The sequence below is a fragment of the Patagioenas fasciata genome, chromosome 8 (assembly GCF_037038585.1).
Source record: "Patagioenas fasciata isolate bPatFas1 chromosome 8, bPatFas1.hap1, whole genome shotgun sequence".
Lineage (NCBI taxonomy): Eukaryota > Metazoa > Chordata > Aves > Columbiformes > Columbidae > Patagioenas > Patagioenas fasciata.
In genome coordinates this window covers 22,463,210-22,488,985 of record NC_092527.1, presented here as the reverse complement: position 1 = coordinate 22,488,985, position 25,776 = coordinate 22,463,210, and the positions used below count along the sequence as shown (strand labels likewise).

Sequence of the window (25,776 nt, the reverse complement as noted above, 5' to 3'; positions counted from 1 at the left end):
TGGGGAGGGTGGGAGGAAGGGGTGCGAGAACGGGAAAGGCCACCATGGCTTCCCTTTGCAGGTGGTGGCTCAGCTAATTTGCAGGGGATGGTGTCTGGTGGTGGCAGGAGCGCAGGCAGCTGGAGAGGCCGGGTCAGCCAGGCACTGCTGACTGGGCCGCCGCGCTGTGCCGGCGGGCGCGGGGCACTGCGGGGCCCTCTCCTTTCACTGCCTCCCGGTTCTGCTCCACAGACCCTCCCTTTGTCAGCCCTCTGAATGGGGTCCATGCCTGCCCGCGGCCTTGCTTTTAATTAGGGCTTCCGCTGCCCATGCCTGCCCCTCCGCTGCTGCCCAGCCCCCCTCTGCCTCTCCCTCTGCTGCTTTTTAATTCTTTGACACAATTTAGCGCTCGCTCTCACTTGCCCTGGCTGCCGGACAGGATGGGAGGAAGGCAAAGAGAAGCCAGCCAGAGCGCCAGTGGCCTGGCACGTCCAGATCTCAGCCGGAGGGACAGAGACAGGCACGGGGCCATCTCAGCACTGCCAGCCCTGGACGAACCCAGCATGTCCCGCCTGGTGTGCCACCGCCCCATGGGCTGTGGGCCTGGGAAGCTCGACCACCTTTGTAAAGGTTCATCTGGAGTGGATGCTCACAGCTTAAAATCCCCATGCCACCTCCCTACCCCACAGGCTCTGGGTGGTTAAATGTGTGTTTAGCTCATAAAATGTGACTGAGACGTGAATTTTTTGTTTTTGTAAAAGTATGAATTATACCTATTGTGGTGTGTTGGCAGCTTTTAGGAAACAGGTCCTGGAATTATAAGTTCTTGGGAAGACATTATTGGAAAACATGGTTTCATATTTGGGAGGCAAAAGAAAGGAATCCCATGTTTTGTTACGGTTTCTTTCTTCGCTTTGGATTTCACGGGAATGGGGAGTTGATGGGCAGCCAGGAGTTTCATAGTCACATCCTCTAGACTTCTCCACACCCCAGGTGAGTCTGTAACCAAGGCAGAGTTTTGTGTCTTTTTCTACACAAAACACACTTTGGTGTCCCACACAGATACATATTCAGGAGACCTCAGTGACAGTGGATGCACTAGTCTCTTATGGAGAAGTGAGATGTTATGTTTGTCCAGATAAATACAAGGAAAGAAAGCTGCTCCAGCCAGGATTTACAAATCCTTCCCAGACTAAATCTCATCTTGTTGGCTCTTCCTTGGGATGCTTGATTCAGAATCCTCCCCTTGGTGTTAGCTTATTACCTTTGATATCAAGGCCCTTATATCCTTTTGAGATGACCTTTTATTCAGGTGAAGTGCACTTGTCCCTCTAGAAACAACAGCTTGTGCGTCAGTGGCAGGCAGCTCTGTTACTCCTTGTCTCCATGTGATGGGCTGCCAAGAGTTGGGGCTCTGGTGTGTGATGTCCTGCATTGAATCCTTTGGTCTGCATCTAATGCATGGACCTTTTGGTCTGCAGCCCCTGCATGGGTGGGCAGGAAGGAGATTGTGAATGTGATGGGGTCCTTACACCAGCCATTTCCCCCCAGCACAAGGCATCCCAGGATGACCACGGTGCCAGCAGCACTTGGTCAGAAAAGGGCAGCTGCTTCTTGGGCTGCTATTGCCCGCACAGCTCCAGCCCTGCTGCAGCCAGCCCAACACCAGCTGGGTTTGTGGTAGGACCAAGCAAGTGTGAGCTGAGCAGATGCTGAGAGGTGTGGTGCAGTTTGGATGTTTCTACCTCATCTGATACAATCAGCATTGCTGTGCACATGCGAGGAAAGTTGTTCGATAGGAATGACCCATGATGCTGGGTTAATTCTGTTTACAAAAGAATAAATATTATAGCAGTGTCTTATAAAAGAGAATCAATAGCTTCCCTATGCTGGGTGATCCCTTCATGTCTTCGAAAATCAATTCTCCCCCATTCCCCTCCTCCTTGCTGCACAGCTATCTGTTTTTCGGGGTGATGGGGGGGTCAGGCGATTATTGAAGTATATGTGAATTTACAATATTAACGACTCACGACGGTGTGTCCACAGGTTCACGGTGAATTAATTATCTGTTTAAGAAGCCATGAAGAAATCAATCAATGAAAATTTCTCACTCTTTTGAGAGTGAGGGAGCTTGTCAATTTTTTGTTAACATGCACCACATTTAAAGGAGCTGTGCAGCTTTTTTTTTTTTTTTTTTTTGGCAGAGGAGGGCTGAGGAAGAAGCTGGTTTGGGGCTGAGGGAGACCTTGTTTGCTTTGATGCAGCACTGGAAGGAATGGCAGCCCATATGCTGGCTTCCTCAGAGGACAGAAGGCACTAAGGATGTATCCTGAGGTGGTTTCATCCTGGAGTTAAAGCAATGGTGTTACATAGTGTGTGCTAGCAGGCACTGTTCTGATAGGGCTGTGCTGGGCTGTAGGCACCAAGGTCTGTCACAGACGTGATCTTCCCCCCAGTTTTGCTTCATGGCTCAGCCTTCAATGTTGACTGCTGTGTCTAAATTTGGGACAGGCACAGGTGAGGGTGTAGCCACAAGGCATAGGCTCATCATGCATGAACACAGCCCCTCTGGTCCTCCTCTGCAGACACAAGGTCAGGAAGGTCTGGACAGCAAATGGCCCAAGTCTGCTCTTCTCTCCAGCAGGTGCTAAAGCTGCAGCCAGGGGAGAGACCCTTGTGTTCATACAGACCTGATCAATAGTTGTCACATCTCTGGGATCGTGGAATCATCCAAGGCATTCAGGAGGACAATGGTGTGTGCTGGGTGATGGCAACCTGTGCTTTTAACAGCACCTGGCTGAGGTCCTTACATCAACTTGATGACGTCTCTCTAATTGGATGGAGTTTGATAACATTTGAATACTGGATCTGAGCGTTTTCTCTTTCAGGTTTTGGCGGGCAAAAGCATACAGAGTTTGATACTAGTCAAAAAAACTGGCAGGGGAGGGTGGATCCCAGAACTGTTAAGAGGGTGAAGGAGTTTGTAATTCCTTATGCCTGTTCTGACCCTCTTAAAAACTACCTAACCACCAAACAGGCAGTAAGGCATGATGCTGCGGGGGGAAGCCCACAGTATTTGGGTAGCGGAGGCTAGGGGGAGATGTGTGGGGGTGTCAGGCAGCTGGAGACCCTGACAAACAGGCTAGAGGAGGTGTGGGAGCAGGGACAGCCACTGAGGCTGCTTCTGCCCTCGTAAGCCCAGGCAGACATGGCCCCTTCCCAACCTCATAATCCTACTGGCCTGTGCTGAGAGGAGTCCCCGCCAGGCACACCCATTGCTGTAACCAGAACGGAGAGAAGAGCCCATATTGACACAGGAGCATCTGTGTCAGTAATTGTCACACAGCCTGGAAAATTGCTTCAATGTGCCATCCCCTCCAGCCGCACAGCTCAGTGGCAGCAGCAGGCCTGGGGGAAGCTGTGCTGCTGCCAGAGAGATGGGAAGAGCCCTGGACTTGGTAGAAAGGGTCAGAAGGCCACAGGGATGTGCTGGGTCCTAGCCCAGGTTCCTGGGTCTTGACGAAGTCTCACCTGATGGCCAGTTGGCAGCTGCTCTGGCTGCATTGCTCTGTTTTACTCAGCTCCATCATCCTCAGTGCAATATTCCTGATTCAGATCACAAAGAGAGGGGCAAAATTCCTGTCATCCTTCAAGATGCCATTTACACCAGACAAAGGAGGCTTGAGAGAAGATAATGTTGTCCCTCCCTCTCAACCCTTACTTGGCTGCTGGGAATAGGGGATGCTCACCTGTTTATTCTAGATGAGTGCCTAGCATTTCTCTCCTCTATGCATGCAGGTGCTTTCAGAGCCTAGATAATGCTAGAACAGAAACAAAATACAAGGTTTCAAAAAAGGATTAGGTACCCAGTTTGAGGCTATGTGAACCACAACTTTGGAGCGTCACAGATTGGAACCATTCAGTGTCCTTTGAAGTCACCAGGTTGATCAGAGGTGACTGTTTTCATTTCCCTATATTCTTTTCCAACAATCTCTTCTGTATTTCCCATGCTTTTTAATGACAGTGTGGTTTCAGTGCTGATTATGAAATATGCCTCCGTGGATCCAGGCATATAACTTAAAAAAGACTCCAGACCTAATCATGTAGTTCTGAGATAAAGCAAGGCTTTCAGAATTTGTCTTAGCATAAGAAACTCTTCAAAAGATGCAGTTATTTGTAAAAGGTCATGGTTAAAACAAGTATCCTGATCTGTCGCTGCTGGATACACACCCTTCCACCTAGAGAGGTCTAGCCCCTCTTGTACCCTAGCTTCTTTGTTGATGAGAGAACCTGCCAACAATATAAACACCGACAAGAAAACACCCTGAAGCCCAGGCATAGTAATTCAATTTAATATAATGACTTTACTAGCACTCCTTTTAGTGGCTATGGATTTTGCCTATGTATTGGAAAAAGTCTCTGAGATGAAGAGCCCATAGTCTTTTCCAGAGGATAAGGTCTCATTGGTCTGAGTTGTTCCCAAGACATGGTATTATGTGGGACTCTAAAGTCTCCTGGACTTTCCCAATACAGTCTAGTTTGGGGTGCAATTAGTCTTGTGATACGGGCAGTGGGTACAGCCATCCCTTGTGGAGCTTGCAGAGGGGTCAGAAGTAGAGGGCCTAATGCCTTACTCTCCCCTTTGGGTCAGCATTGGTCCAGTGCTTTGGTTTGCTGCAAGTGGGTCTCCAGTCCTTGCATGATCAGCATGGTGATTTTGTGTGCCTGTGTCTCTTTGCTGCTCCCCATGAAATATCACCTCCCAGATGCCAAATGGATGCAAGTGAGGGAATCCATGGATTTCAACTCAATTGACTGCTGAGACCAATATACTTAATTTCCCTCCAGGCCTCTCAAGGAACCATGTGATATCCTGTTAATGGGATGATTGGGTCCCACATTAGAGGTGGCTGCAATAGAGAGGCAGATGACTTCTTAAATACAGGAAATTCCAGGTATTTGCAAACATCTGTACAAGCAAATCAACTGTGTTAGAAATCCTTGTTACACTCTTGGAGGATGACTGGTTCTGACAGACCTGTGCTATGAAAAACAGATATCACGTGCACAAGGGGTGGCATCTCTGTGAGTGGTATGCAATGTTTCAGATGAACCACACCGAAAGCTGCCCTTTAGCCACATTCCTAGCGGGTCAGAAATGCCACAGGAGCAGTCAATGGAAAAACCAAGTGTCATGACTAAAACATTGATTCAGAAGACCTGAATCAAAGGAGGAACATCATGGTTTGAAACAGACCTTCTGTGTTTGATATTACTGGACAATATTATGCAAAGGGGATGAAGCTAAGAGGATTAGATGCTAATACACTGCTAGGAAATATAAGCAGCTGCTTTCATGGAATATATTTATGGCCCTCACATTGCAGCTATGGCCAGGGTGAGGATAGCTGGGGAGTTCATAAACTTGTCCAGTGTGTGAGTATCTGATACACAGCAGATACATGTTTTTTGAAACCTAGTAATGGGCTTCTGTTGCAAGAAAGAGGTGTTTCTGCAAATGCTTCAGAGACCAAAGACTTTCAAATAGAATGTCTCTGTTCTTGACATCTGGTTTCTGCCACTTCTTTTCCTGCTAGAGAAAACACAAACTTCTATGTGACCAACCCACAGAGTCTTGGTAATTGTTGGGAGGCTTCAATTAAAATAACATCCATTGTTTATGCAATAACACCCATTCAGAAACTAGCCCATATGGAGGCATGTTTGCCCTGCAAAATAGCCCAAGTAGAGAGTTCTGCAAGCTCCTGTGTCTAGGCACATTCCTCCAGGGCTATGCATGAACAAATAAGCCATGCCTCTTGAATCCAGCCAACTCTGAACTCTCCTGCATGTTGCCATGCTTCAGAGCTCAGCTCTGACTGTACCTGCCAGCACAGGCACACCCAGAGAGAGACAGTGCCTGCTGTCAAGTGTTGATGCTGAGTGGAGAGACTTGGCCAAGGACACAGAGGAAAGGAGTGGAAGAGTGAGGGCTTCAACCTGGATCCCAACCAAGTATGCTCTCCACTTGTGATTGAATGTTTGAACAACAACAAGCTTATTTTTCCCCAGGGAAAGCTCTGTCACTGCAGACTTGCCATGGCCTTTCTGGCCCATTGGAAGAGGGTGTTCTGCCAGGGAGCCAGCCTGACTCCTTTAGTTCTGCGTGAGGCAGGGAAAGAAAGTTCCTCTCAGCCCCTGAGTGGATTGCTTACACTGTGCTTTGGTCTCCAATTGCTCCTACACCAGCTGCCATTCCTACCATCAAGAGGCTACTTTTTTCTTTTCTGTTCCCTTTTAATGCTTAAATCCCAAGAGCTGGATTCTTCTCTAGGCTATTCCACTCAGAGTGAAAATTACCTGCAAGGAAAACCTACCAGAATACATCAGAGTGATGAAAATCAGGATCTTTAAGACAGAGGAGATTAATTTACTGTTTACAGCTTGGTTAACATGGCTTAAGGAAACCTACTGGAGCCCCAAGCTTCATCCTTTATAACTTGCATAGAGTCCAGTATGTCCATTACCAAGTGTCACCAGGTAAATGCTGGCTGCTTGTCCCCTTCCCCACACATCACTGTGCAAGTACAACAAGAAATCTGAAAGGTATCTACAGCACAGACTTTACCACTGTTCATCTTCTCAGATTTTTTTTTTTTTCTGGATGCACAAGGCAGTGCTGTTACAATATCAGGAGAGGTGTGACCTGTTGTGTCTTGTGATGGGGAAGGGCTGTGGTGCTGAAAAATATGAATGTTTTTAGATATTCATGGAGCGTAGATCCCTCTGCATGCCTTTTGCCCTGCCACAGAGAGCCGCAGCCTCCTTGTTTTCACCATTTGCAAATCTATGGGTAGCCCTGCAGCTCCACAGCTTAGTTTCTAGTCTGACGAGCTGCATGAGAGCCAAGTGGGGGGATAAACGAGGGTGCAAAATTCAGGCACAGCTGTTGTGAAACATAAGAAAGGAGGCAACTGCAGGGATGGCCAGCTCAGTGGGTGAGATGTTGTAAGCCAGTGGTGCCTTTGCAAAGTGAGGTTGCACATTTGAATTAAACCAAGGGCTATTACTGATCACTGGGAAAAAAATTGAACAGGTTTGGCTTCCTTAAGGTGGTTGCAGGAGCAGCCTCAATGGGAAAGCTGGTGTGGTCATGACCAGGAAAAGGGCTAACCACCTTCTCTTCCCCCCACCCATAATCTCACCCCCTCAGTCTGCCAGCAATACTTGCCAGAGAAGGCTTTGCATCCTCCCACTGCCTGTGTGTCCATAGCTGGAGAACCAGGGGGTGACAGTTCTACACTGTCACTCCCCATGGGGCTTTAGGAAACCTGCATGAGTGTGTGAGGCACATGTGTCCCAGGGAGAGCTGTTGTGTACATACTTCTCCATTCACAGTGGCTTAGCTCAAGTGTCCCCCTCCCTCTCCAAGGCATCCCTGACACTCTAGGTGAATATTTGAAAGACGGGATCGGGCTTTGGTTCGAGAGCCTCTTTGTACAGTGTTAACTGGTTTCAGGGCTGTAATTATCTCTCCAAGAGAAGCTGTAAATTGGATTAAGGCACTGAGTTGCAGCTGAGTGAGCTCCCTCCATTGCCCCACCTGGTGGGCTGCTGAGCGGTAACAAAAAATGCCGAGAAATCGGATTTGGATTCTGCTTCACACTCATGGCTTCCTTCTGGAAAAAATGAAATTTTTCCGGCAGAAAGGGCTGGCATGGGTTTGCTGGCAGTATCAGTCTTGGGCTCGTATCATCTGCTGGCGCTCTTCCGGAAACACGATCCCTTCCGTTATCAGAGAGAAATAAATAAATAAACAGCAAGAGATGTTTTGGCAAGGAAGGAGGAATTGCACCAAGAGGCGTGCACATACGCCTGCACACACACTCACCTCGGCACCGTGTCTTCAGCCTGAGCTGGCTGTCACAAGCACGGGAGAACAAGGGAGGTGCCAGCAAAGGCACAGGGAGTTGGCTTTTTCTCTTTTTTAATTCTTGTCCTCTGGGCTAAAAGAAAAGCCCATTTTTAGCAGCTTATGTTGAAGGCATAGAGTGCCTGGGCTTTGTATTGCTCTTGAAGCATATCACTGTGCCCCCCCATGTAAGGACCCCTGCAGTATCTCTCCCCATTCCCTTGAATAAGGCACTGTTGTTTCCCCATGGCTGCTTTCAGTTCAATGTAACAGGGTTCAAAACTTATACTGAGAGGCAATACAAGTTACCTGGCTGATTTCATCATCTTGACCAGGGCAAACTAACGTTAGGCTTATGGAACTTGATCCTCCCCTTTTGACATGAGAGGCTTCATATCTGGGCTTCTTTTTTATACCCAGAGGTGTGTATTTCCCTTTGGATGTGTTGCACTGCTGGTATCTTTGGGGCAGGAGTCCCTAGGAAACCCAGCAGAGATGACAGGACTAATCAAAGCCCTGGAGCAAAACCATGAGGCTACATGCTGAACTTGTGGGACCAATGCAGGATAACGCAGCTGATGACTTTATTTCCAGGCAGAATTTGGATGCTCCAAATGGTGGAATGCTTCTGTCCACAGAAGAACCAGATTACCCTGGGTTTGGAGGCTGCCTAAAACACTACTTTCTCTTCACAAGTAGAGATGTCAGGACCAGCTTTTCTGGAGAGGCCAATCAATAGTTTATCCATAATCTTTTCTACTCTGGCTCTTACAGCCATAAAATAGGGCTTGTGTTTGCCTGCAGTTTTTTGCATTCTGCCATCTGCAGGGTTTCCACTCACTGCTGGGCAGCTCTAAATAACAGAGCAGTAGCTTCCCACCCATCCTGGCCATGAGGGACACTGGGAAAGGTGTCCCCTGATGTCTGTGGCAGTGATGCCTGTCACTCATTGCATCTCAGGAGCAAGACAGCTGCCTCTGCCCATCAGCTGCCCCTGCCAGCTAGCAAGGAAGCACCACTGTCAGGGACTGCAAGGGCTGCCCCGGGCTGCTGAGGGAGGAGGTGTGCCTCCAAAGGGACACACCCTCCAAAACACCTGAAGGGGAGTGACCAACCTGGAGAAGCGAGCCCCCCATTAGCTGGCACCTTGCGTGCACTGTGGGACCAGTAATTCCCCATACATCTCTAGCGTGTCAGACAAACAGTTCAAATGCTGTGGACATGTTCTCCAAACTGCCTCGTAACATAGCTTCTTCCCCTTCATGTCCCAACATGTCCAGGTCTCAGTTAAATCCCTGTAATTCCTCTTGTCCTGCTGTCTGAGTGCAGCTGCTGCACCACATCTACTGGCCTGATGCAGCCCTGGGAGGGCAGCCTTGGGGCTGAAGGATGCTCTGCCAAACAAAGCCACCCTGGACCTACACAGGGGAGGTCTTGTGCAGCATCACTGCACATCAGAAGTTGGTTCTTGCCTTACACTGCTTTTCTCTGGTCCCAATCTCGTGCTACAATGCAGCACCACAGCACGACATCTAGAACAGTCTGTCAGTCTCTCTTGTCTCCCCTGCTTCTCTCTAGAAACCATTTGCAGAGTTCTTAGAAAGTGAAAGAATTGTTCATGGACTCAACACTTGCAATGGAGTTCAGCTCAAATGTGTGCCCTGAAAATAGAAAGGCCACTTCCCCCATCAGGACCCAGTTTCTCTGCCCAGGACATATATAGCCATGCTTTCAAAATCTCCCAGTGACTCCCATGTACCTTACAAATTCTCCATGAAACACAGTGGGGTAGCGAACAATTTCCTATTGCAAATTCTGCCTTCCTTTGGGTGCCATCTAACACTCATCTTTATGTTTCTGTCAGCTTAACTTATTATTTGGTATTCAATCTGGCAATAAAAATTTTATATACCAGGTACTGGGTATAACAGATACACAGACAGATAAGTGTTTATGTGTGTGTGTATTCCTGTAAATTATAGTAAGAATTTTGTTATTTTGTTCATCAGGTTCAGCTCTGTTTTTCACACCTATAAAGCTTTTGCTAATTCTAATATGGAGAGAACAGATATACTGATTCTTATTGTTGTTAGAACTTCTTCAGTGATAATGTTTTGGTTTCTTTTGCATTTAAATATTAAAATACACTAGTAGGAGAACTGCATATTTAACTCTAACCTTCCAAAGAAGGACTGAACATTGATGAATTATCTTTTTTGTTTTGGCAGTCATGGATTTAATCATTCCTGAACAGAGAAGGATTTCAGCATGTGCTAGGTATCCAACACATGAAATTCTGGGGATTTAAAGAGGAACTTTAATTGCTGAGTGCCACTAGTAAGAAAGATGCTGAATTCCTTCCCAGGAGTGACTCTGTTTCAGTGATGATTTAGATGTCCTCTTACTGCATTTTTCCAGCCTCTACCAGAGTCCCTAAGTTCCTGAAGTTTGCATCCCTTTTGATGACTCTCCCTAGGAGAGTGTTATGTGCCCTCTACAGTTTTGGAAATTATCTTTATTTTATGTATAGAAGGTTATATTTGCAAACATTTTCCCTCACCATATGTATCTGTGTGTCTTTCATTTCTTTTACTGTGTGTTTTATTGTCCTTGCCAGTTTAGAAGCAGGAACATGATTTATAGATTAAATTAATGAGCAAATCACCTTATGCTGAACTGATCCTGGATGTCGCAGTACTTTAGACCTGATGCTGGTGCAAACAGAACACAGACATCTGGGCTGCTCCAGATTCTGAGACCTGCAAACAATATGGCCTTGGGATCAGTCCAGCTAAGGCTCTTGTTCCTGCATGTTTTTGCTTTCTGCAGGATAGAGGAGTGCATGGTTCTGAATAACATCTTATTTTCTGCTCATCAGGCTGTGGTTGGGTTTGTGACTACAATTAAAAGCAGCAGGCCAAGTCCCTCTGCGATTTAACTGCCCCGAAGTCAATGGAGTTGCTCCAGTGATGAATTTGTCCTGAAAGCTTCTTGTCTGGTTTTAGTTGGCTGCCTGCAAGCCCAGATTTAAAGCATGTCTTGGGTGGATTTATATTTATGTTTGAAAATGAGGAGACAATCAAAGAGTCAGATGGGTTTCACCTCCAATGTGAACCATTAAAGGCTGCAGTGTCTTCTGCATGGTAACAAGATACTTCTGTCATTCTAGCAGGTGATTTTTTGTCTCTCCATGACACTCTTCACATAGAGGACATAGGATGTGGCAGGTTGGATGCCTCAATTGTGCCAATGCCTAATGGGATGACTTTGGCAGAGCCTTTTTATCTTTTTTTCCTTGAGTCCAGCTACTCCATCTCTGACCTGTGTTGTATGATGTTAAAGCACAGTTTCCTTTTTACCCCTCAGACAGCTGTAAAGAGCCAAGTGAAAACCTTCCAGGACTTGTGTTAGAGCTGTACAGATATTCTCTGCCACAAAAATCTTGTAAGTTATATAGCCAAGAGGGTCAAGTGTGGGAAAGGAATAAGCCAGGAGGCCAGCTTTTAGATAGAGGATTGCACATTCCCCAGAGTGGATTCTGTCTTCCTGCAGTTTCAGGCTCCCTGGTTCTTACCCACTTAGTAAATACGTTACAAAAATCTGTTCTTCTCTTTGCTGAAACATAATTTCTTTCCTTCTTACCTCACAAAAACCAGGTTATTCCAGGTCTTAAACTAGCAGGAAAAGCTGAATTTTGGAGCTGGGAGAAAAAAGAACCCTATCGCTTCCCATAGGTGTGCATCATTCTGTCATCACCCCTGCTTGGCAGTGCAGGGCTGGAGGTCAGGCTCAGGGCTCACCTGTCCTCATCGGGCTCTGCAGGAAGGCAGGACTGTCCCTTGGTGACAGATGCGGTCTCCAAAATGAGGTTGTCCCACAAGCGTGGGTGAGGGGGATTTCTAGAGGAGGAAAGGCTGACAGAAACACGGGGGCAGAAGGGATGCAGAAGGAAAAGGAGAGAAACAGTGGATGGCCAGGATTCCCATTTAGACTTTATCTATACAAGAAGTTTTAACTGTAGCAGCAGGGTAAACACAGACCATTTCCCTCTAGCATTCACACTGGTATAAATAGGCTTTTTACCAGTTTAGCTTTATTCTCTTGTAGGCATGAAATTAAGCTACACAGGTATTAGGTACACATATACCAGTATAACTGTGCTCACAGTCTGAGGGGGGTTATACTGATGTAGCCACAGGGGGTGGCTGAACACCATAAAAGAAAAACAATAAAGTTTAGAGGAATTAGTAATTCACAGAAGAAAAACCTACTGCTATGAAAGACCCCAATAACAAAAAATTGTTAGATTTCTTGTGCAAATCTCATTAAGTGCAGAATGGATGGGGCCATGTGGAAGGGCATAGGTCTGGATGTCCGAAGGGCTGTGGGAAGCAGATGGGCGGATTTGGGTAGAGCACAGGTGTATGGGGCAGATAGAAAGATAGATGTGTGATACATTTGTGGAGGAATGGTTGAACATGGAGGTGACAGAAATACGCAGTTGTGTGGCTGGGCTGACAGGCAGGGAGGATGCTTTGGAAGTTCAGAAAACCTCTGGTTCAGCTCTTTGTTCTGCCATCACCTGTTAGGTGTCCCTGGGTAAATCACTTGCTCTCTCATACACTGGAGATAAGGAGTGCCATGTCTCATTGGCAACAGTGGGAAGTAATTCTTCAGAGACTGAGAGATGCTCACATTCTGCAATAACGGCTCAGACAGGTGACTTGGAGAGGACACAGACATAGTTCTTGGCCAGGATACCCTGCTGAAATTCCTTGCAGTAACATGCATTCCCGTCCAAGTCTGCTACCCTACACCTCGTCCTGGTGATCCTGCACCAAGCCGTGTTTCAAATGAGCTCTCCCAGTGTGATGATGTGTCCTCATGTTTTGCAAGCTTCCGACCTGCTATTATCCTTATCACTTTGGTTCTGTAAAGGTGGTTTAAAAATTTTTCTAGTTGATCAGATACTGATATTTTAGATTGAGCAAGAGAAGTCCAAAGATAACGCATCTCTTGACTGCTTTATCTAGATGGAGTCTCTAGACAAGCTCCCCACACCTGTGTCAGAGTGAATGCGTCTCTGCAGAGAACCAGTGGGATGAATAGCAAACTGTCTGCACTTTCACTCACTAATGGTCAAAATGACGCTAGGAGAATTCAGCATGTCTTTTAATCTACAGAGATTGATAAATGTTTTCAATTTCAGTCTGCCGACAAAGCGCAGGTTTAGCTGTATCTCTCAATGGCATCTGGACTATGAGCAGAGCCATAAAAACAGGGCGTTTGAATGATCTTGCAGGAACATCCTGCTGGTTCAGCAAAGCTCCAAGGAATTTTCTCAAGCGACACCACTCCCAGTTGGAGTATATTTATGTTATTGTGGAAAAGACTTCTGCTCCTGATAATTACCATGGTTGATTCTGAAACAACGTTGCACAGAGTCTTTTAGAGAATGCTGCAGTAAGTGTACCATGAACACCAAAGACAGAGTAGATCAAAAACTACTAGTGATGGGCATGAGCTGGGACCCTCTGAATTCAGTGCAACTATTCTCTCTAAGTTGGGTGTTGATTTTTTTGTTTGTTGTTTGTTTTTTTTTTTTTTATTTTTTATTTTTTTCTGGTGAACCTGTGTGGCACCACTTATCTTGGATCTTTGGTAGCTGTATGGGAATGGGGAACCTCTTATTGCCAGGGACTTCCATTTGGGATGGCCAATGTGTCTGGTGGTCATGTGTGGTGCTTGAGAGACAGGGACTTCCAGATAGGTGGGATGTTCTTCCAAAGCCTCCAGTGATATCCTGTTCATGTGTACCCTGACTGACTCTTTCTGGCTCTGTCAGCCTACACGAGGATACTGTCTTCCAGGTCCAGTCTGAAGGCACATGCACCCATTTGGATCCAGTTACTTTTCTCTTCTTTTCTCTGTGGGTCCTACCAAACTCCCTCCCCAGTCCTGGATCCAAAAGAATAATGGCTTTATGTAGCTTGTAAAATTCTATTATCTCTGTATTCAAAACTCAACAACTGGGAAATGGCTGTAATAAGCGTGTTATTAAGCGTGTAAATACACTTTAACTTCAGACCTCCATAGGAAGTCTCTTGCTATCTTCCTCGCTGTTTCCCCTCCATGTTTTTACCATGTGGTTGGATTTCATGGGTTTACATACTTTTCCCCTCTCCCTGCCTGGCACCCTGTCCCATTTGACTGTGTTAAGGACAATGCTTCCCTTCACTGACCATACCACAGAGCCTCCTGGAGAACTCAAAGTCTTTGAGGAAAGACTGGTACCTGGTGAGGATGGGGGGCTTGGAGAAGTGGGGAGGAGGGCTGAGGTGGAGAGAGGAGAACAACATTAAAAAAAAAAAAAAAAAAAAAAAAGAAAGAAGCCAAGTGCATTCTTTCTGCAACACTCAGGAAAAAGAATGTTTCACAGGGGATTGGAAAGGCGAAATTTTTTCACATCCAAATGGATTGCAATTTCCCTCCATTTAGCACCTGAAGGTAATTAGCTCGAAGAGACTGTCGGCTGAGAAACACGTTCATGGAACATTAACTCTCATACATTCTCCAGTTGCAGGGAATTAATAGGAAAGATTAAAGTTTAAAGAGAGCAAAATGCCATTACCTCGCAAGCCACCTCTCTCAGCGGCAGTAACTAGCCCTCACTAACCTAAAAGCACCATTGGAGTCCCTGGCTCCTGCTTCAGGCAACGACAGATGAGACGGGCCCCCGCGCTGCCCCGTGCTGCCCGTCTGCGGGCTCCGGTGACCCTCCCACAGGCAGCGACGGCACGGGGCTGCGGCTCCGGCAGAGATGCGCTGCCTGCTGCCGTATGGGTGCTCACGTGCGCGTCACTATGGGACCCACACGTGTGCAAGCGTGTCCCTATATGTACCATTCTATAGACGCCAGATAGTGTCTTTGCAGCAAGATATGAGCTGTGGGTGCCATGTCACAGCAGAGCCAAGGGCGAAGCGCCCAGCAGTGGTCCCGTGTGCTCCTGCCAAATCATCAGGCTGCCATGTGGGGCAGGGGGGGATCTCCCATGTACTCCTGAGCAGACCCGTGTCATCTCCCTCCTGCCCCACATCCCATGCCAGGACCCACACGGGGATGCTGGCAGTGTGCTGGGCTCCTGCAAAGTCCAAACCACAATGCTGCAACACGAAAAAGGCCTCACAGCTGAATCGGCTCAGTGAATGATGCCAAATCTCTCCTGATGGAAGGATTGTGCCTTCTTCTCAGACGGGAGACAAAAAAGAGTATTAAAGGGTGGGGGCCCTATTTTGGGGGTTGAGGGGTAAAGTTTATATAAGCTTCTGCACTTTAAAGATTTCCGTGTTGCTTTAGCATTTCAGGGAGAGAGCACGAGAGGGAGAGAGAGAGAGAGAGCGAGAGCGAGAGCGAGATGAAATTGAGACATGGAAGAATTTATTGCCCAGAAAATTCCATTCTGCTATCTGATTCGAAAAGTCCAGTCCCCCCAGCTTCGGAAAATCTATTTTCCACATTTTAATACCCTGCAGAACAGTCCTCATAACTCATCCGAGTGTGTTAAGCACAGTTTTATTAGATCTGAAACAAATTTTGGTGGGGAGATACTATAGGTCATTAACCATGGAGTAATTTTATCCTTGTTTCCCTAATGATGCCATAATGGCGAGCGAATTTCTTAACTAAAGACCAAAGAACATTTTGAAGGTCAGTTTCATCTGTGAGCTCCTTCAAGCGCTTCTCGGAGAAGATTGGAAAACTCGCCGATTTTTTGAAGAGTCATTAATAATGTGAAAGCTGAAAGAGCTCTCTCCCATTTGCGTTCCTGCTTTTTACCTTTTAATTTTATATCACTTTAGTCCCTTTCTTTTTCTCCCTCACTCTCTCTCTCTTTTTAACTCTCTTCTGGAGTGGCCCCTCGTGCAGCTGAAAAATGAAATGGGCCATTTGTTAGGGCATCCTGGGCTGAGCCGAGGTAGGGCAAGGATCCAGGAGGGGGAAAAGGCAGCCCTGGCACCAGGTGCCCACCACTGCAGCCGGGCACCCGCTGCCGTAAATGTCCCTCCAGCAGCCTTGGGTGACAGCCTGGCTGAGGAGGAGTCTACTCCCCCACACTGGTGTAAATCAGGATTGGGGCTATTGGAGCCTACAGTGTTGTATCCGTGCAAAAGGAGGGAGAGGCACCAGGCTTTCCCCTCCCCACTGAACAGGGCACCTGTGTTTTTAGGCTGCCTGGACAAGCTCACACCTGGATCACAGAGGGTTGTGCTGGAGGGTCTGCTGCACTGGGCATGAATGTGCACGTGTGTGAGCATGCATATGTGTGTGTGCATATGTAACATCCGTGTGTCAGTGACCATGAGACCATTATGGGGTAATGTGAAATATTGATATTTATATATTTTATATATATATATGTGTGTGTATATATACATATACACACACCTGTGTTGACATTTATAGATAAGTAATAAATGGATGACATTGTAAAAAAATTAAATAGTAGGGAGCTGTACAAGGATTGTATGTAGCTTGTGTGTATGCATGTGCTGGGGGGTGCACATGAGGTAGGAATTATCATGTGCAATGCTGGGTTTGCATTGATTGCTGTGCTCAAGTTTAGAGTGCATATATGTGTTTTATATGTGTTTGTTTGGAAGACATGGGTGCTCTTTGACTGGATGCTGATTTATAACCCTCCTTGTTAGCGTGGGTAGTGAACAGATAACAGGCTTACACATTTTGTCTGGATTCTGTCTACATGTGTGTGTGGTTTTTCCAGATGTATCACAGGTATCAGCAGACAGGAGGAATTTTCTGATGTGTGCCTGTATGTGTGTGCAGGGGGGTGTATGCCCTAGAGAAGGGTTTGTCTGTGCACTTGTTATGAAGCGCCTGGCAGCGAGCAGGCCTCTGTGCTTATGTGTTTTCTTCTCCCTGGGTGTGTATGCTTCAGGCATCTGCATGTGTTGCATTTGCAGATGCTGTGGGCCAGATCCTCAGCTGATGTAAAGCAGCACTGGAGTCCATGGGGCAATTTACACCCCTTGCAACTCCAGCCCAGGCCCAGGCTGGAGACAGTGGGGCCAAAGGGTGTGGGCTGAGATGCCATCCCAGGCCACGGGAATGGATAACTTCCAACCTGGAATAAGATCTTCTCCCATCCCCTTCACCCCCTCTCCTCCAGCCCATCACTCACGTTCGGGGCGAAAACTATGGGGGGACGACGTATGTGTGTCTATTTGGGGAGGGAGTGCTCACAGGGGAGGGGGGCAGTGTGGTGACACACTCTGCTCCCAGATGTGATACCAGCGATAATTTCAATTTTATGCCTTTGTTATGGCTTTAATCACTTTCTTTATGCGTTTTGTTCCAGCGATCAGGGAGAGACACCTGATAGGCAAAAAGGATATCAGGGGAACAATTTTTATTTGGAATGTGGTGAGAAGTCTAATTAGAATTTGAATTCTGCTGAGCCTTGAAATGGTCGGTACTTTATCCTGATCGCCTTAGATATTGTTTCGAGTCAATCATCTGTCATAGTGCGGCACGCTGGAGGGAAAGGCTCTCCATCCAGCCTGGTCTCTTCGTCGGGCTGGGGGCTGCTGGTGGGGAAAGGGAGGGTGAGAGGAGGGAGGGTAGCAGACTTTGCTCTACCAGACAGGCTCCCCAGGAGCAAGCGTGAAGGGAGAAAATCCGTGGCACAGAGGTTTCCCTTTCTGTGTACTCCTAGCCTTGCCACAGTGTGCTGCCTGCTGGCCCCTTTCTCATCATCACAGGGCTGTCCCCTCAAATGGGGAGATGAGAGAGAGGACAACTGTGGGTCAACACAAATGTCCCCCCAGCTGCTGCCTCAGAGAGGAGCATCCTCTCAGAGATAGTCCACATGGCTCAACAGGATTTTGCTGCTATCCTTGCTGCACTGATTAAACGCTTTAGAGGGTCAGTTATCACAGGCAGCCAGACAGCTAGAAATGGGTAGGTGGATGGATGGATGGATGGATGGACGGACGGACAAATGTGGATGGGAATGGACCTCTAGATGGATTTGTATGGGACAGAGGTAGAGATGGCTGAACCCAATGAGACACAGGAATGGATAGGGTACTTAAGAAAGATGAGAATGCAGTTTGAAGTGCCTCATCAGGCTGAGGGCAGTAAGCACACTCATGATGGGGAATTTTTTCAGTCTATCTGCAAACTCAGTTTGGTGTTATTTATGTTACCAGAACATGAGGGAAAGTTGGAACCTGGGAACTTGACAACAAGGCAGTAAGCAACTTTCACAATCCTTTCAGCTTTAAATTCTGTCCTTATTAAGTAAAAAAACAACAAAACAAAACAAAACAAAAAAAGAAAACAAAACAACCAACCAAACAAAAAACCCAAACACACCACAAAAACCCCCAAACCCGTGATAAGTCCTAGTGTTTCAAAGCTAAAGGCCACTCCGAAGCTCACCAGGACATCTCCAGCAACATCCTCCATCCTGTCTCCCATTCGCAGTGCCTCCCCCTGGTGAAGCTGCAGCTTCAGTCATAATCAAACTGCAGCAGTATGGAGCTGGAGATGAGCTGTGCAGTGGTGTGATGCCTGCTGTTAAGGAAAAGGAGGCACACAGGCAGGACTGCAGCATGATCTGTATACCAGGAGAGATGAACTGAGGAGAAGCATGAACAATAGAATCATTCCAAGATTCTTAAACTTATTGAAATTGATGGTAAAGTCTTTATTCTGTGCTGTTCCTATGCTTTGAGTTGGTGCCTCATTCTGAATGCAACATAAATGTTCGTAACATGAAAGCTACAGGGGTGGTTTGGCTGTTGAAGAAAAGACAGTTGAATGTTTTGCCTTCTTGAGAGAACCAGAAAATGACCTGGGACTGGTGACTAATTAAGAGAGTTGCATGCATCTGCAAAAATTTGCAGCTAGGAAAGCTGTTTGAGTAGTTCTTTCTAAAGTGTCAGCACTGGGTTTCAAAGCTGACATACCGAGATGAGCGTAGGCAGATCTGCCTTTCTCAGCTACAGTCCAGGCTGTCTACAGACTCAGGCAGACATCACTGACTGTGTTTACGTTCACTGTCCCCCTTTAACATCCCATCAAGGTAATACTTTTTTTTAATGTTGAGAAAGTTGGTAATGTCAAAGGTCAGTTATAAGGTCTCATCTGCAAATCTCTTGGTAGTTATGTCATCAACTATGGAAGGTTTGAGGCCAAATGCACCTCTTCTTTATACTCCAGAAATGCACCTAGGGTTGCAAACAGAGAATAAGAACAGCAGATAAGAAATATGCTGCCATATTTGCAATCCCAGCATTATGATGTGCTGTCACACAGAATCACAGAATGCTAGTGATCAGAAGAGACCTCAAAGTCATTGCAAATGTATTCATATTTTTGTCCTAAAGCTAGAATTTAACTTTCTGTTAAAGTAGCAATGTCCTGATGTCCTAATATCCTTTTATCTCAGTATGCCCAGTCCCAGGTGCTCTGTCAGAGACAGCATCACATAGTATAAGAAGTACCACCCTTTCAGACAGTGGTGGGAGGCTTTGCTTGTAATGGAGTTGGGTTGGTTGCAGGACCTTGCTGAGGTAGTGGACTCCCACCTTGGCTTATCCTCTGCCATGGGTCTTGCTAGACAATCCTAAAACAACTCCCTCATTTTGGTCCAGTTTATGGCTCATATCTGGCACCAGGAGAATCTGAACACAGTGTGCTGATGCTCTTCCTAGTTCTGCAAATACAATACCATTATTTTCCTCCCTCTTAGGGCTGTACGTGTTTGTGTGTATGTGTGATATAACAGGTGAGGTGTGTTCCTTGTTTAAGTCAAGTTTAAGAAGAATTAAGAAAATAATAATAATGTCTTGTATTCTGATGGCCCTACATAAACCAAAAGAGCCCTCCAACTCCTTGTGAACACTAGGATACAGACCTGGGCTGGATCCTCCATATCTGGGCTGAAGCCAAGATCCTGGAGGCCATGCAAATATCTACTGACTCAGGGGAGGTCTGGAGGGAAGGCTGGGTGGGGGACAGCTTGCAAGGACTGGGTTTTTGCCACAATCATGGAAGGCAGAGCACTAATTCTAAGCCTTGATTGTCATTGAACTCTGGCCTTGTGGAGCATTGTTTACTGTGCCAAAGGGATCTTTATGCACCATATGCCTTGTTCATGCCCAAATGCCAGCTGATGGATGTTCAATAGTTCTTGATGGCCCTGTGGTTTCTGCAACCTGCTTTACAGCCCACACGCAACAGTGAAAGGCCAGGTACCTGCTATAGGGGCAATGGGACTCAGAGAAGGATGCAGGGAACTGGGTGCTGCATGCTCCCCTTCGCTGCCAGCTGCAGCCCTGTGTCTGTGGCTCAGCCCTGTCCTCTGTTCCATCAAGCGGACATCCCTGAGACCCCAGAGTCTTTTCCCTAATCAGCCAATTTCCCCTGGCTTGGTCCTGGGAGCACGCAGTGCTCGCAGGCTCTGAGGTGTCTCTATCATTGACTGTCAGGTGAAACCCTCCCTAAGCACTCCAGCAGGCCTTTCTTTATTTATTTTTAAAATTCCCCTGAGATTACAAAGGTCATTTGAACAAATTGGAGCTGACAGACATTAACTTGGAAAAAAGCCCATTGCACCATGATAAACTCCATTTAAAGAGAAGCAAAAGTGCCAGGCAAGGAAGGAACAAACGATGAGAGATTTGTCACTGTTACCGTAAGCTTAGGAGGTGAAGACTGTCAGCTCCAGACTTACCTTCTCTCATTATGCATTATCACTCGTTCCAGCATTGCTATTTCCACTGCAGCAGCTCCTGTCGGTGCAGATGGGCTGAACTGGAATGTTGTGCAAGGCTGCAGGGACAGTCATTGCCAGCACCAAAGAGACCATGCAAGCAGACTGAACTGGTAGGCCATACACCTACTGAAGAGAAGGAATCAAAGACCAGAGGTGAGGTGCTTCACACCAGATCACACAGAGTATCACCCTCTGAGCTGCAAACTGACCTCAAACCGTGAGTGTCCCCCTTCCAGTCCCCAGTCCTTGAACCTGTTTTGCATCTGTCTGTGTGCTCAGGTATCCATGTAGCAGTGGGGAGATGAGCTTGGTTTTACACCTCAGTATGTACGCAGCTGGGGAACACAGCACTGCCATAGCCCCAAGCCTGCCCTCCTCTGAGAGCACAGAGTGAGATGTTTCAGCCTGGGCATTGAGGTTTATCCTTCAGGGACCTGCATCATAAAGGTGACCTCAACAAGCCACAGGCATTGCCAGCTCTTCTGTGAGGGATCATGGATAGTACCTTCCCTTCAGCTGGCAGCCAGAAGAGCCAAGCTCAGGCCAGGTCTCCCCCTACCCCACAGCCACCTGAGAAATTAACTTCTCCAACTGCAGATCGGCAAGCTCAGTAGTGGCAAGCAGTGACTAGTACACCTTGCAGATAGTAACCGACTCATGCTCTTCTTCACATGTCTTTGTCTTGGAGCCCTGCAAAAATGAATAGTATTCTTTGTGCTTGAAGAACATTGTGGCAGATCAGTCCAGGCCATTTCCTAAGTATCCAGTGCAGTGAGCCCAGGCTCCCCACTGAAGACCTTCTACAGTCAACTGGGTTGCAAATAGTGCCTGACTGGCTAAGAGAAATGAGAAGTGTCTTGATGTGGTCCCCACAGCAACTGACACCATCTAGGCAAAACTATCAGCTGCAGAAGTCCTGTTCCTAACTGATATGGCTCAAGATCAAAAGTTGTCCCAGGTCCTGGGAGGACTGGGTGACTGGAAGTAAAATCCTGTCTATGTACCCAGATTTGAAGGCCACGAGGAAGGTCTCTGCTGCTCACACGTGGCCCCGTGCCCAGCACAGTTCCATGTGAGGAAGAGGGAAAGCAGGGCTCTTCACCAGGTTCTCATACATCATGGAGCTACAGCTTAGCAAATTCTCCAAAATGACCACCGGCTCTTGGTGCACTGTCACTGCAGCACTGGCATAAATTAGATGGCAAATTTACTGTGCATGAGAGATTTCCAGCCTTGGCTGGATGTTCCCAACCCACAACGACCTTTGATCCAAGAATGAATGGTGCTAACCTCAACTTTCTGCATTCGGGCTCCCTGCCCAGATCTATGGTTAAGCGTTACAGCAATGGCTTTCCCACTGCCCAATTCCTGTCTTGGAAACAAAGATCGCATTTCTGCAGTGCTGCAGTTAGACCAGTTTGACCTTTCCTGGTCATGTGGATACTCGGACAAGTCAGATGGAGGCTTGGCAGAGATGTGCAATGTCCTTGTGCCACAGAGATGGCCAATCTAGCTGCTTGCCTGCGCTGTTCCAACTGCTACCTCCTCAGTGCTTACTCTCCAGCTGTGCCCGCACCTGCAGTCTAGATCAATTTTATGTTTTCCCTCCAACTCATGTCTGCTGACCATCCACATTATAAACCCCACTGCTCAACCCTGAATGACCCATTCAGCCAGCCCCTGGTGATCTCTGGCTGTGAAACCTTGGCTCACCCCCCACTGACCTTCGGAGCCACCTCCCTCTGCTTTGCTGTGGCTTTAGAAATCACTTGAGCATGAAAACCCTGAGCACAGGAAGTCCACCAGGGTAATCCTGCCCCCAAATTCCATGTTCCTTATCTCTTACCCCTACTGCAGCCCCTTTCTTCTGAACCATCCTGTTGGGGTTATGCACCTCAGTACTGCATAAAACAAGGCGTCTCATTCTTTGTGTTTGTCCACGTCCTGCCTCTCAGATAGGATGAGGGGTCTGGCCCAGTTTGTTTTCACCTTTTTTGGCTCAACAGCTGTCTTTCACTACATATGTGGGACACACAGTCCTGTTCTTGCTTAGGGCTGTTATTTCTGATCTGTAGGTATAAGCATCAATAAATGTTAGCTGTATTACTGCTCCTAAACCTTAGCTACAAAACAGTCACAGTGGCAAGCAGAACTAGTCAAAGGAATAAGCAAATGTTGTAGAAATATTTAAATTTCAATACCATATCTATGTAGTAGGATTGCAATGAGATTTCTTGCAGATCATGTGTAGGAATTTAAAGCTCTCTTTCGAACAGATTCCTTCAGTTTTCTAAAGCAAGGTTTTATTGCCATCATTTTGGAAGTATCTTTCTCCCCCTGTATGAAGCCTCTTTAGTCAACTTTGGTTACAGATAGGAGTTTTAAAACTGGGCTGAAATATGATGGGAAACAGAGTACGTTTCTATTGATGACAGTTCTTCATGCAAATTTGACCTTTGGGGAAAGAGGAAGGTTGTTTTGTAACCAAAAAGTTCTCTTGCCAAAAATGTTGCCCTGGTAACTGAGGCTGTGGAGAGGAGCCGGGATCCTTATGGTAGCTATTAAATGGAATCTGATTCTGGAGAACAAGAGTTGGACTCTGGAGAGCTGGCTGGTGAGGGCTGAAAGGGGCTGGGGATGTCAGGGATTCCTGTGTGGGTATGGGGGAGGAAAAGTGTGAGATAAAGGACAAGGACAGTGAATACAGGGCGAGACCCACAGTGGCACAGGGGTTTGAAAGACTGATGGGCGCAGGGAGGATGTGGGAGGCAGAAAAACCAGTTGGTGGGGCTTGACAGCATCAATAATGCACAGAGGGTCTCATGCAATGCTTTCTCCAAGAGGCAATGATGTTTTGAGACTCCCCCACCGCAAGCTCCTTTTGCCCCTTGCCGCAGCAAAGATAATTTTCTTAGCATCCTCTTTATTTACGCCCAACCATTCTCATCCTCCACCAGCCCTCAGACCCACCTTCCTGGCCCCATCAGCCCCCACCTCACTGGCACTGAGCGGGGCCATGTGCTGTGCCTTTCCTGCAGTCCCACACTTCCCTCTGGATCCCAGCAACAAGTTTAATTGGAAAAAAACAAGGCTGACTTGGAGGCAAGGCAAGGAGGCAGGGGAAGCCTGTGCCAGCTGACACCATGATCGATTACCTGGAACTCCACCTGACACTGAAATTAGGGTTTTTTAATGATAGGCCGACTCTCCCTGGATGTGAAATTCAAATGATCTCCAAAGCTTCCCTGCGACCATCACTCGCTGCACGCAGTGGTACACGCCACATGCAGGTACTTTGTCTCTGTCACCGCTGAAAGGACATTGTTATTACCAACAACTCTTTGTATTAACCAGTCTCCTACCTAATAGACAACACTTTACGTTCTGCACCGTTACCCAGTCAGGGCTGCTGTGTGCCTGAGAGACACATGCTTCCCCCAGAGCTCCCCTGGGGCAATGGAAAGCCAGTGTTTAAAAAGAGACACCAAAATGGAGGATGTACACACACCTTGCTCCCCCACCACCCCCTAGCTCTCATAGTGGGGGTGATTTTCCTTAGCACTGCCTGTCTCAGCTGCAGGCCCATAGCACAAACTGGGGGGCAGGAGATGGCTGTGCTGGGATGTGAGGAGGTGCCTGGCAAGCAGGAGGGTCCTGAAGCTCCCTTTGGATGAGGAAGGGGAGTTTTTCCTCCCACCTTTCCATCCCACCATCCCAGGGCAAAACTAGGGGAAGCAATACTCCAGGGAGTTCTCCACATCTTTATCCTGCTTGGTGAGCCATCAAGAAAGTACCTGCTGGGCTGGTATCTTCCCATGCCCTATAGTCAGGACCGAAGAAAAGCCATTGCCTCCCAGGGTCCATGCTGTCCCCAAACCCTGGTGTATTTCAAAGCCTTTGCACCTGTGGGGAGGGATTGTCACTACTGGAGGAGGTTGTCTCCTAAGATATGGCCCCCATCTGTCTTCCACCATCTCTTGACCACTTTCGCCTGGACCTCAGGAATGCAGAGGGAAGGTGGCTGGTGTGACTGGGAGAGGAGACCAGGGGCTATTGTGTGTCATATTGACTGTCCTTTCTCATGGGAAATGCTAGGCAGAACGACTAGTTTTTTCTTCCTGCTGGTCAAAGAGGGAAGGCAAGGGATGAAAAAAAAAAAAAGAGAAAAAAAATTGAAATAATGTAAATACAGCAGAGACAGCAGTAGCCTGTAAATGACCATGCATTGAGCAGGATTCCCTACATCTTGTTGCTACATTGAAGGAGGATTTGGAAAAGCGCATGGAGGAAATATTTCCCAGAACAGGTAGTAGTTTCACTTTGATTGTAGAGTCTGCTGACAATGCTGGGACAGGCATCATCACCAAAGGGAGCCTTTGTCCTCATCGTACAGTGCCAACAGGAGGAACATGGGTTCTGGGCAGTGGAGATGCTGGAGGGAAAATGGAAATATCTTGCCTCCAGAAATGTTTGCTGCAAATTCATATTTCCCCCAATGAGAGGCATTGTAAGAATGTTACATGGGAACACCAACTGTTTCCAGCTCCAGCAGAAATTGCTTTGGGCTGTATTGGATGAGAAAAGCTGGGCACATGTGGGTTTGGTCAGGACTGCAGGGAACTATAATTCAGACCTTCTGGTTCCTTACAAAGTGAAACCCTGGGTGATGACACTGACATTTTTCACCATCTGACCACTATAATGCGTATTTTTTCCTCCAATTAGGTACTTGCTCTGGCATATTTAACAATATAACCTATGCAACCTCAGTTTCCTCCTGGTTAAGAGGTGCTTCTTCTATTTGTTAATGTGGACATCTTTGATAAGGAAATGCTACATGAGTTGCAATAGGAAAATTGCACGTTCTCTTCCTCTCCACTTATCTATATTGTTGAAGGTTGCCTTTTCTTAAGTGAATGCTCAGCACCAAGCACCTCATGGCTGCAGCCTCAGCTGCCCTCTCCAACCATCCCTCAAGGCAGACATTCAAGCAACTCAGACACCTTCAGCCTGGGCGGGAGTCACTGGCAGAGTTGGCATTTGTTATTCAAGGTCGCATGGGGATATGAGAGGTGTTGGGAG

General features: G+C 47.1%; 1 protein-coding gene and 1 long non-coding RNA gene across 2 annotated transcripts in view; one reads left to right on the top strand and one right to left on the bottom strand.

The window, feature by feature from the left end:
* SEC31B (SEC31 homolog B, COPII coat complex component) overlaps nucleotides 1–25,776 on the bottom strand; it is a 255,192-nt gene that overhangs the window by 98,449 nt on the left and 130,967 nt on the right. The gene's annotated exons all lie outside the window — the stretch shown is intronic.
* Nucleotides 1–25,776, top strand: part of LOC139828499 (uncharacterized) — a 65,029-nt gene that overhangs the window by 7,744 nt on the left and 31,509 nt on the right. The window contains exon 2 of the long non-coding RNA XR_011740177.1: nucleotides 20,685–20,911. This is a non-coding gene — a long non-coding RNA (uncharacterized lncRNA). The remainder of the gene's footprint in view (nucleotides 1–20,684; nucleotides 20,912–25,776) is intronic.